The sequence below is a fragment of the Hesperophylax consimilis genome, chromosome 10 (assembly GCF_061612785.1).
Source record: "Hesperophylax consimilis isolate HC1 chromosome 10, BYU_Hcon_1.0, whole genome shotgun sequence".
In the NCBI taxonomy this organism is placed as follows: Eukaryota; Metazoa; Arthropoda; class Insecta; order Trichoptera; family Limnephilidae; genus Hesperophylax; species Hesperophylax consimilis.
Window position 1 is genome coordinate 16,176,945 of NC_142845.1, and position 11,693 is coordinate 16,188,637.

An 11,693-nucleotide genomic window follows, 5' to 3' on the forward strand; every position below is an offset into this window, starting at 1 on the left:
TCCTAAGAATACAGCTACTTCAAACACAGAAATAAAAACAGTATTTTACATAATGTGATAGAAATTAGGGTGATGGTTACTCAGACTTTGAGAGCTAAGGAAACAGATGCGTTAAAAGTTACTGAAATAAAATAAACAAATAGTTGGACCTAGCTAAAGTAATGTTATTCATTAATCATTAAGGCTTAATACAGGGTTTTCCAATAAGAGGTGTTATTTTGAATAGCCCGCTATTTTTTAAAAGTAATATTGTAAATATGCAATGATTATTTTAAATTCTTCGTAAAATATAACTTCTGATTGAAAGGAATCGTGATAAACTTATCGTTATCGTATATTAATAATGTTAAAAACAAAATTAAAATTGTACTTGGTTTCTACTCAATTACTTCAAGAAACAACTATTTATGTCGGGGGAGATGGTAAAAGAAGCATTAAAGTAACATTTTTTTTCAATCAAAATATTTTCGAACTTTCAAACTAACAACCTATAATCCCGTTTTGTGCATGTTTTACATCTCCCCTGACTTAAATACAGGGTTTTCCAGTAAGAGATGTTATTTTGAATAGCCCGCTATTTCGGTAGATGTTACTTTTAAAGCTATCATTTTTTGACATTTGACAAGTAAAAACTACGCCACTAATAAAAATGGAACAAAACACGCTTCAACAACGCATTGAAATTATTAAAATTCATTTGAGTGAATCAAATGCAAATCATCTTGAGTGATGAGGCCCATTTCCACCTCGGTGGCTTCGTCAACAAGCAAAATTGTCGCATCTGGGGCTCGGAAAACCCAAGAATTATTGTTGAAAAACTTCTCTATCCTCAACGTGTGACTGTTTGGTACGGTTTATGGTCCAGCGGAGTCATTGGACCTTACTTTTTCGAAAATGAGGCTGGAGCAACAGTTACTGTGAATGGATTGCGCTATCGAGAGATGATTAATCATTTTTTATGGCCGGAATTGGATGGTATTGGAACTGTTTTGTTATCCGGACAACGTTTACTTTCAACAAGACGGCGCTACGTGCCGCACAAGCAACGAAACCATTGATCTTTTACGATTGAATATCAAAATAACACCTCTTATTGGAAAACCCCGTATAAGATAGATTTATGGATATTATCAAGCTGTTATAGACAGTTCTTGACCTCACACACTGGAGTTAAACCTTATCGCCATCTACGTAAGAGTTGTTATTGATAGCGGCTCAATTTAAAATATTACACGACGTAGTGCATCGCCTTAATATAAATAGAAATTAAATTATTTAAATATAAACTTTTTATTTGTATATCTTTCATAAATAATTTCCACAAAATAGCTACATATTATTAAAAAGAAGAAAAAAATCTTTCATTTACGCCATAAAGAAGACCGTTGCAAGATCGATGACGCTTCCATAGTGGCCGAGCACCTATTTTTTTGGGTATTTGAAGAGACAAGGAACGCGGGGTGAGAAGGAAGACTCCCCGCGGCTTCAAATTCTCGAATAGTTCAGTCCAGGGCTTATAGTCCAGTCAGTGGGGGATAAAAAAGGGCTCCACCTTGCAAAAGGTTAGGTAGTAGCGATTTTCACATATGTTGTTAAGATTGGGACTCTAAAGAAAAAAAAAAGTTTTCGACCTTGGGGGGGTCGAGCTCGATCCGCCATCTTGGATTGAAGGTGCCAAAATTTGGTTTTTTCAAAATAATTATGAAGTGGTTGATTTTACAACCAAATTGTTGAAGGCAAACTTAAAGACAACTAAATTACCTACATTTTTTGTGGAAAGTTTTTTTTTTGTAAGTCTAATAGGTAACGAGTTACAGCGGTTGAAAGAAGAAAATTTTGACAAAAAATTCTAAAAGTTCAGTTTTCTTGATAAATTTTGTACGAACATATTACACAATATCATTTTAACGTATTTCTACGTTACAATATACTTATATAGCATCATCCGTGTACTCGATGACGTTGATTTGTTATAGTGGGATCCTAGTCTACTTGGCAACACTGATTGAGTCCTGGTTACAGGACGTTGCCTGGATGCTCATGTCTGCAGATGTTCTTTTCGATGAAACAATGCCAGTTCAAGTTTCACAAGAACGATTTTTAGCCACTGAAAATAACAAAGTCCGTCTGATTTCGATGCTTACAAAGCAATTTATACAGGATGATTTTACAGTTAAGCAGGCTGAAGAAGATGCTGATGAGTTGATTGTCAATACTGCGATTTCCTTGTGTTCATCATATGACGCTGTTTTCATTATTGGCGAAGACGTTGATCTCTTAGTTCTGCTGACAGCATTAGCACCACCCAAAAGTAGTATATATCTTCGCAAACCCGGGAGAGGCAAAACTTTTGAAAGACTGTGTTCCGCGAATAGTGTGAAATACAAAGAGGCGGCTGAGAATATTCTGTTTCTTCATGGCATTTAGCGGCTGCGATACAACATCGTCCTTCTTCAACCAAGGAAAAACAAAATTTCGTTCGCTTGTAAAAAACTACACAAGACTCAATGCCATGATAGGAATCTTCAAACAACATGATGCAACACCAGAAGACATAGCAGTTGCAAGAACACGCTTTCTTGTTGCTTTGTACGGGGGTGACATGGATAAGGAAACCTTGGAAGAAGTCCGCTACAAACGTTTCGCAAAGTCGACAACAAAAAGCAAATTCAATCTTGCCTCTTTGCCACCAACGAACGACGCTGCACGGTACCATGCATTTAGAACGTACCATCAAGTCCAAAAATGGTATGGAATCCAAAAAAATCCAGAAACTGGGGCTGGAAACGTGACACCAACGGGCTTGTTCCAGTAAGAATGACAAAGAAACCAGCACCCGAGACTTTATTAAAATTTATTTCATGCAATTGTAAAAAAGGAAGCGGCGTTGCATGTAGCTGCACGAAAGCTGGATTGAAGTGTTCTATTGTATGTGGGTGCTGTAATGGTCAAACATGCTGAAATTCGCTAGAGGTTCACATCGATGTCGAGGACGAAGAAGAAGAGATGTTGTCAATGAAAGCCCAGAATCTCAGTATCACAGGCAATGAGTTAGATGATGACATTGGTGACGAAGACTGTTATTAAGCATAATTTATAGTAACATAATTCATAGTAATGTAACATAATTTCGAAATCTACCATAGCTGGTATATCTGTGGGGTAGACCTACTGGAGATACCACAGTAAAAAAATGCGCCATGTTCTATACCTCATGGTGGTGTGGAAATGAGTTTACAAAATTATTAGGTATAATTATATGTAATGAATAACCCGAAAAAATTACAAAGTTGGGAATTTCATCATTTTTTAGAAAAATATTCACATTTCCGCCACTGTAACTCGTTACCTATTAGACATACAAAAAAATACCGTCCACAAAAAATGTAGGTAATTTAGTTGTCTTTTAGTTTGCCCTGAACAATTTGGTTGTAAAAACGACCACTTCACAATTATTTTGAAAAAAACAAATTTTGGCACCTTCAATCCAAGATGGCGGGTCGAGCTCGACCCTCCCAAGGTCGAAAACTTTTTTTTTTCCTTAGAGTCCCAATCTTGACAACATATATCAAAATCGCTACTACCTAACCTTTTGCAAGATAAAACTCCCCACTGACTGGACTATTATTAGGTCCATCTTATTTCTATCCCATTCTTTTGTTGTTGACATAACCATATATATTACAGAAATGTGCGGCGTTTGTGTAGCAACCTGCTGTTCCTTCTATGGTCAATTCTATATAGATCGGAACTATAGTTTATTCAACTTTGGATTTCTTTTTCTATCGATTTTATGAAATACAGGGTTTTCCAATAAGAGGTGTTATTTTGATATTCAATCGTAAAAGATCAATGGTTTCGTTGATTGTGTGGCACGTAGCGCCGTTTTGTTGAAACCAAACGTTGTCCAGATCAATACCATCTAATTCCGGCCATAAAAAATCATTAATCATCTCTCGATAGCGCAATCCATTCACCGTAACTGTTGCTCCAGCCTCATTTTCGAAAAAGTAAGGTCCAATGATTCCGCCGGACCATAAACCGCACCAAACAGTCACACTTTGAGAATAGAGAGGCTTTTCAATAATAATTCTTGGGTTTTCCGAGCCTCAGATGCGGCAATTTCGCTTGTTGACAAAGCCACCGAGGTGGAAATGGGCCTCATGACTCAAGATGATTTGCATTTGATTCACTCAAGTGAATTTTAATAATTTCAATGCGTTGTTGAAGCGTGTATCGTTCCATTTTTATTAATAACGTAGTTTTTACTACTATCAAATGTCAAAAAAATTTGCTTTAAAAGTAACATCTGGAGCTAGCAGCATTGATTCCTGATGCACCGGTGCACGTGCGCGAAACTCGACGGACACGAACTGAACACCCGTTCACGGTTGACGTTGGCTTCATGAGAACGGGCCGTTTTTACGACTCGTTTTTGTGTAAGTCGGCTCGTATGTGGAACGAGCTACCGGCATCTGTTTTTCCTCCCTCCTATAATCCGAGCCTCTTCAAGGCCCGCATTAACAAATCCCTTCCTACAGCCCCTACCTTACTCCGCCTCACAACGCCGCCCAACCGGGTGGTGACATAGTTCCCCTGTCTGTGCACTGCACAGGCAGGGACACTCTTGTGAGGTGTCACATAAAAAAAAAATAAAAAAAAATCTACCGAAATAGCGGGCTATTCAAAATAACACCTCTTATCGGAAAACCCTGTAGATGATGTGGGAACGTGACATTACCTATTTCCTCCTTCAAACTTAAAAACAGATTTTTATCATCACGGCAAAAGACTCTCTTATAAAGTGCTTTTATAAATACGTTGTAATCAGGTTATTTCCGTTTGTCGACCGAATTCATGCGGAAGAAGTAAGAGATGGAGTCAAGAAGTTTCTAAGAAAGGGTAAATCAGTAATGCTGGGCGCAAGTATCTTACTTAAAGCTATTTTAAAATTTAAAAATGTTGTTTGATTTGAAATACTGAAAAATGGGAAATTGAAGGTCAGATAAAAATAAGTGTTTTTAAGGAAGGTTTTTTTCCATATTTAGTACGTGTCTTTTTCATTTACATTATAACAGCTAAAAAACAAAATCTATAGAGGCGTGATCTATACCTATTTGATTTTTTTTTCGCTCCTAGGCACTTTCAACTCCTAGGCCCCAAACATGCCATCGAAATTGATTATTTGTTCAAGAATAAAAATCTATGCATACTTAAGTTTGATTAGTTTTCTCCCTAAGTAAGGGCAATTTGACCTTACTTAATATGTAATGGAAAGTTAATCCTCTGTCACATTAAATTGACAGTCAAATCGTGACCATTGTCATTTTGATTTGAATATTTCGTCAACAAACAATAATGACAATTCACGTATGGTGAGTCGACGTGAACTATTGTTTTTTTCGCTGGCGATCTGCAGTCGTACTAGGTAATTATGATAAATTACCGGTATTATCTATCAAACTTGACATTAACGAGCAATTCCAATGAAAAATATTATGGCTTAAAAATATATATTCATATAGGTTAACAAACGCATATTCTGAATATATAAGTTTTATTATTTATTAATACGTAAAATTAATAAATCGTTATTTAAAAATTAATAAAACACTAGCAATCCAAAACGCTCTGCTTGGTTGGCAGCACTGCATCGAATGTTTCTAACGTCACGTCCGTCGCAAGTCTTCGCAGGATTTAAATTCTGGTATTTTATAAACATGTTTAAATTCTGTTATTATGTGAACACTAGCAGTTAAAAACCCGCTCCGCGCGTTTTTTTCTGCTAGGCCCTGCGGGCGGCACTTCGTTGGGCTTCGCCCAGTTTGACAGTTAAGTTTTTTGCTAGTGATACTAACAACAGTTACATTTAATAGGTAGATATTAGGTCATTCACAGAGAGAGGGTGAGTATATATTGTTAAAACACGGATCAAGAAGGAGTTTAGGCATAGTAAGAATGACAGTTGTTCGGGTAAAACTTTACCTTTCCCGAATAATTGCCTAAATTGGTAGGGGTAAATTAATATAGGTAAATACGAAATATTTTTAAATAATACCTTCTGATTTACCTTAATTACTATAAAAGGAATCGAACAGCATTTGGGAAATTTTTAATTTAATTTTTAATTTTTAATTACGTAAAATGAAAATTCGCTTTCGTTGTATGGGATGACAGCCGGAATAATGTCTCTTGATGACATTTTCTTTTGTCAGTATTCCTTAAATGAGCGGCTAGAGACAATTGAACAACGTAAATTAAAAAAATATAATGTAATACAATATTCCGGAAAAATAGTGCCTACTTAAAAAGCATAAATGATTTATTTGGCTATTATTTTCATTATTTTTTTATTTAACCTAACCTATAATAACCCAACCTAACCTAACCTATAATAATCCAACCTAACCTATATCCTAACCTAACCTATAATAATCCAACCTAACCTAACCTATATCCTAACCTATAATAATCTAACATGACCTAACCTAACCTCACCTATAATAATCCAATCTAACCTAACCTATATCCTAACCTAACCCAACCTAACCTAACCTAACCGAACTAATCCTAACTTAACCTATCCTAACCTAACCTCACCTATAATAATCCAACCTAACCTATATCCTAACCCTACCAAACCTTACCTATAATAACCCAAACTAACCTTACCTAACCTAACATAACCTGACTTATCCTAACCTATAATAATCCAACTTTATTTAACCTAACCTATATACTAACTAAACCTATACTAATCCAACCTAACCTAACCTAACCTAGCATAACCCAACCAAACCTATCCTGAACTAACCTATCCTAACCTATAATAACCCAACCTAGACTATAATAACTTTTTTAAAAAATATTTCTTTATTTATAAAACAAACCTAAATACCTTTATTTTATTTTTCGAACTTGGCTAAAATAGTACCTACCTAGTATTTGCATAGGGTAAATGGTTAAAATTTCGGCCACTCATATCAGGAATATCAACAAAATAAAATGTCATCAATAGAAATTATTCCGTCTGTCATCCAATACAATGAAAGCGAATTTTCATTTTACGTAATTAAAAATTAAAATGCTAAAATTAAAAATTTCCCAAATGCATACAGATTCCTTTTATATTAATTAAGGTAAATCAGAAGGTTTTATTTAAAAATATTTCCTTGTCCAGCGATTCCGAATACTTACCGTATATAAATACCATTATAAAAATATACATACCTACCTGGCAAAATGATTGTTTTATTATACATATAAGTACATGCAGTGGCGTAGCTAGGTAACCAAGGGCCCTGGGGCAAATTAAAAAATGGGGCCCCACTGCTATGTAAACTTATTAGGTTTTATCAAATAAAAATATGAAATATACAAACACTTTAAAAATGCTAAGCTACTTAAGCTCTTTTTTGTGCACTGCAGACTGCAGGGCAGGTAATAAAAATATTAAACAGTAACAACATAAATTACAATTAATACTTGGTGTAGGTTTGGCTAATAAAACGATATAGAGAAGATTCAAGGGTTTATTATATAAAGGTCGGGCCTACCAACTGACTAAATAAAAATTATATTTACAATTTTTTCCGAGCTTTAGTTTTCGCAAAAGTATCAATGACTTCGTTTAAATCCAGACTTGGTGCAGTTTTGTTTTCAATTGCTATTAGCGATAAATTCGGAGTCGAGTTTGGCTATTTCTTAAATAAAGTTATTTCTTAAATAATTTATTTATTATTTTTAATTTGCTAAATGACCTTTCAGCTGCTGCAGAAGTGACAGGAATTGTAAAGAATAATAACATTGCTGTAAATACTTCCGTTAGGTCGCATTCTAGCCCTCCATATTTAACCGAAATTTAGCATTTTTGTTTTAATACTCTCTGCTTCACTACGCTCATCTTTATTAGGACTCTTTAGAACTATTTCTGATAATGCTTTAATAATATCAAAATAACAAAGTTTTATTGCAGATATCGTATTGACCCTACTGGACCATCTAGTCGGATTTAGTTTTTTTAGAGTGGTGTCCGATTCGCCAGTGAATTTTGACAGTAGATCCCAACGTTTGATGCTGTTTCCGTAAAAGATATACAAATCTTGCAACGTTGCGAAAAAAATCTGTATTTCCACACAACTGCTAACGGCATCATTTATCACCAAATTTAAATTATGAGTGGCACAATGTACGTACTCTGCGTTAGGCTGGATATCCTTAATATGTCTTTGTACACCATTATACACACCACTCATCACACTGGCTCCATCATAGCCTGGCCCCACACATGTTTTTGTACACCATTATACGCACCACTCATCACACTGGCTCCATCATAGCCTGGCCCCACACATGTTTTTGTACACCATTATACGCACCACTCATCACACTGGCTCCATCATAGCCTGGCCCCACACATGTTTTTGTACACCATTATACGCACCACTCATCACACTGGCTCCATCATAGCCTGGCCCCACACATGTTTTTGTACACCATTATACGCACCACTCATCACACTGGCTCCATCATAGCCTGGCCCCACACATGTTTTTGTACACCATTATACGCACCACTCATCACACTGGCTCCATCATAGCCTGGCCCCACACATGTTTTTGTACACCATTATACGCACCACTCATCACACTGGCTCCATCATAGCCTTGCCCCACACATTTTTTTAAATCTATATTTTTGTCGATAAATAATGTTGTCACTTGGTTGACTAAATCTACTGCGCCATTTTTGATGGCTGCATAAAAGACTAGAAACACTTCTTTTACTTCTATATCAATTGGCTGTCCATTTTCCGATCTGGTTATAACTGCATACCTCACAACAATGCTTAGCTGATCTACCTTCGATATGTCCTGTGTCGTATCCATTATGATGGCAAAAAATGGTGACGCTCTAATTTGTTCTAGTAGATGGGTTTCGAGTTTGGTCCCCAAGCTCTCAATAATTTCATTTTGAATTGTTGCACTCAGATATCTTGTAGATCCTAAAAACATATAAAAACACAATTTCAAAAAAGTCAAGTCAAGTTAAACAGTTAATAATTATGAACAAAATAAAACGATAAAAAAACTAAATAATTATTATTACCTTTGGGCATATCCAAAACTTGCCGCAAAATGGGATCATATCGGGCGACAAGCTGTACAAAGGACAGAAAATTTCCGTGGTATCTTTTGTAAGTATGATATCGCATAACCTTTGAAGAACCATTTTCCAAAATGATGCTTCTTTGCGAATTTCATTTTCAAGTTCCTTGTCGATAGTATTAGTATCGTTTTTTTTATGAACAAAATAATTATGAACAAAATAAAACGATAAAAAAACTAAATAATTATTATTACCTTTGGGCATATCCAAAACTTGCCGCAAAATGTGATCATATCGGGCGACAAGCTGTACAAAGGACAGAAAATTTCCGTGGTATCTTTTGTAAGTATGATATCGCATAACATTTGAACAACCATTTTCCAAAATGATGCTTCTTTGCGAATTTCATTTTCAAGTTCCTTGTCGATAGTATTAGTATCGTTTTATTTCCAAAATTCATACACAGCACATGCTTCCGAATGGCCACTCGAACAACTGTGTTGTTTAATTCTTTCTGATAAATGCTTCCAATCTCGAATTCCCGTACACCAAACATTATTCCTTTGTGAAGCAAATAACCAGCAGGGTTGACAATAGGCAGCGTCTAGTATTTTGGAATAACACAACCAAAAACGATTAACTGGCCCATATTTAGAACACGAAAAGTAGTACGATTTTGAAAAACACCTATTGTTCTGGTTGATGTCTGTTGGAAAAGGTCTTGAAGGCTGTAAAGGCCCCATATCAAGAATTTGACGTTTTTCGTTATCACTTAATATTTTGTTCGTGAAGTTTCCCAAGTCGTAAGAAGATTTGTCGTACACATTTTCGCAAAATGTAGAGATCTGTGGTTCTTCAAAACCCTCCGCTCTTATGTGTGTCATGCAAACATCATCCACGTTCACATGATCGGCGGCGGAGGTATCTCCAACTGCAATAATTGTCGAATCTTCTTCAGTAGGCTTCTCAACCAACAATGCAGTTTCCACATTATTTGAGTCACTATCAATAGAAATATTTTGGCCAGATATACTTGCAGAATGCTGACTATAAAACTTGTCAATTTTGGGCAATTTTTGTTTACTATCTTCTCTTTCTTGGCGTTGTTTGCGTTTAAATGCACCACTGGGTTTCTTCTTTTTATCCATATTTTAATACGCTACAAGTGTCGTTGGGGAATGACGCACATATCACTATCCGTCAAATTGACAACACTGCCAACCTACAGAAAGAATTTAGGGGAATTCCTTAGGCATAACTTTAGAATTTCTCTCAACTGAGTTGTCATGATTAAAGTGGGGTTGCAAGTTGCAACCTGTCATATTTATTTTGAAAATTGGAGAAATTTCCAAAAGTTCAGTTCGATCGAGATTTCTGGTAAGGATTCGAGGGCCCCCTGAGCTTGAGGGCCCCGGGGCACTGCCCCGCGTAGCCCCTAGGTAGCTACGCCGCTGAGTACATGTCAGATTAGATATTTGTTGGCTAATTTTACAATCAACGAAGGTTTCTATCTTCCGATTGTGTTTCATGTTATTTTATTGGGTTGGCAGTGCATATACTTCCTACAAACATACTCGTATTATGCGTTAACTTCATGTCGGTGTTCTGTCAAAATAGTGCGAAATTATTATTTACGTAAATAATATAAAATATTAATATTTTTCAAAATCGTACATGCAAAGAGTTGTTGTTTATTGTCATTAAGTTGAATCAAATGTTTAATTTATTTTTAAATGGTATTAAAACGGTAGTTTTACGTAAATAATTACCATTTTTTGAATAAATGAAATTGTACGTATTTGTGTATTGCTCTTATGCGCTCTGTCGGCCAATAGGGAAACTACTGCAGCGGCCGGTAAAGGAGGGATTGACATTTTTAAGGTTAAACGCAACGCTCGTTGTATTCTACGTGTTCACAGATGGCGTTAATTAATTAGTTTTGTTTAAATACGCTTTTGCAAGGTATTGCTTTACAATATTAAGACAAATCAAACTTTACCTAACCTAACCTAACCTAACCTAACCTAACCTATTTAACACAGTTAATAAAGTTTTTGTTTAATCACTTTACATGACTTTATATAACTTTTTAAAGATCTGATGAATTATCATTGTGATGATTTATCCGGTCACCCTTTTATATATTATATGTTGACTTTTTAATCACGTTTGTCAAGAGTTATGGAACGTAAAATCAAAAGATTATTGTTGTTTTTATTTTATTTTTATTGTATACATTCTTTCGTAATCCTCTAACTAGCTAGGACTTATAACAATAACCTTTCATGTTTCTAACTAAACAGTACTGCGGCTCATTTGGCCTTATTACAGTTACCATCTGATTGTTGTATTTAAAATATTGATTTTACGTTACATTAATGTATTTTATGAGGAAAAAATCTTAGCTGGATAAAAAAACCTTATTATTGTTGTATTCTCACACTTTAGATACCTACAAATCTTATAACATGCTATTTTTGGGTTATATTAACCAAACACAGGCAGTTCCTTAGTGGGTTCTCATTACTTACCTTTGTTAAATAGTGTTATATTTAATAGGAACGTAAAAAATAAAATAAAAAATG